Below are 1520 nucleotides of genomic sequence, written 5' to 3' on the forward strand. Positions count from 1 at the left end.
CGGGCAAAAGGCCGCCGACAGGACTGCGGTGTCTTGGCGAGGCTGCTCTTCTCTTGCTGCTCTCGGTTGAGCGACAGGCGTCAAAACGCAAAGTGAAGGAGCAGCCTCCGCCAGCACACCGCTGTCCCGCAAAAAAATAGCTAGCTGCACTGCCATACGCATGCGTGTCCTTGGGATGTGTCTTTGCAGACACTTGCAGTGGACGGTGGCTCGTAGATGGGGGCACCGGACACTGGCAGACTGCATTGCACTGGCGCTCATCACGCAGGTACGTTTACAGCTCACATATTTGTTCTAGTATTTCACTTGACACATACAAAGCCGATCGAGATGGAAAACCGCAAACGGTTGCAGCTGTTTGAATTCGATAGAGCGAGGTCAAGATATATGTTCTTGATATCTGCCGATAGCCTCACCCAGATCGTGCATCTCATAAACCTGCCTCCTGTGACGCTAATTTAATGCGCTCGGCAGTACCAACACTCCACACCAACCTTGCCGTCACTCTCACAATTGAAACAGCTGGCGGTAACCCAGGCTACCACAACGACCCAGACATCAACTATACTGTCGTAAAGCATTTGCATTGTTTAAGTGTTTGCATAATACTCAAGTCGGTCTACAGGGCGATTAACGTGGTTGAGGCGGTCGGATCCACGTCTGTCGCACCCACGCGGCCACTAATGTCCAAGTCCTTCATCCAAATGTGGTCGATGTAGTATTTGGACGTGCTGTCGAACTCACGTTGAGAACGGGCTGTTCGTAACTGTCTTGCTGCTACGCAATTGCGTTACAGTCGAATGTGGTATCCTTTGCCCTGTGTGTGGTGGCTGAGAGTTCCGTTGGACCCGGTACTGTCTGTGTTAAACGGTCAGTTTAAGTTAGACTTAATGCTTATATTTATTCTCTTAATGCCCCTATAGACTGATGCACTCAGTCGCTGGCAAAAGAGATGTGAGCTCCTTTACCAGCTAAACCATCATCACGCGAGCGGTGCAGGCTGCAGAGGGCTCCCCCTGTGCAGGCAGTTTTATCTTAATTGATTGGCTACTTATTTGTGTCTCATGATGGCTTCACTTATCCTTATTGGTGAAGCCGCCTATCCGACCGGTGGACACTTGCCACTTACCGGTAGGCTTATATCATTATTTTAAAACTCATTCTAACACTCCCACCAAGTGCTCATCGATGTGAGAAGGTCGTTTATTCCAATGTTGTCTCAGTATTGTAAGCGGCTTTGTTGGGAGAGCCTTTGTAAGGATGTCTGCTGTCATACTTGTAGTTGGGCAGTATTTAACAACCAAACGTCCTTCTTCAACGAAATCCCTTGTAAATTGGAACTTAATTTGAATGTGCTTGCTAGCTTTATGGTTTTCTGGGTTCTTAGTGATGCTTATAGCTGACCTACTATCACAGCATACTTGTACAGGTTTTATTTGATGAAAACCCATTTCCGATAGCAAGTACCACAACCACTCACGTTTTGCACCTTCACTCAGCGCGACTAGCGCTGCTTTAGC

Source organism: Phytophthora infestans, genomic scaffold (assembly GCF_000142945.1).
Source record: "Phytophthora infestans T30-4 supercont1.1 genomic scaffold, whole genome shotgun sequence".
Lineage (NCBI taxonomy): Eukaryota > Oomycota > Peronosporomycetes > Peronosporales > Peronosporaceae > Phytophthora > Phytophthora infestans.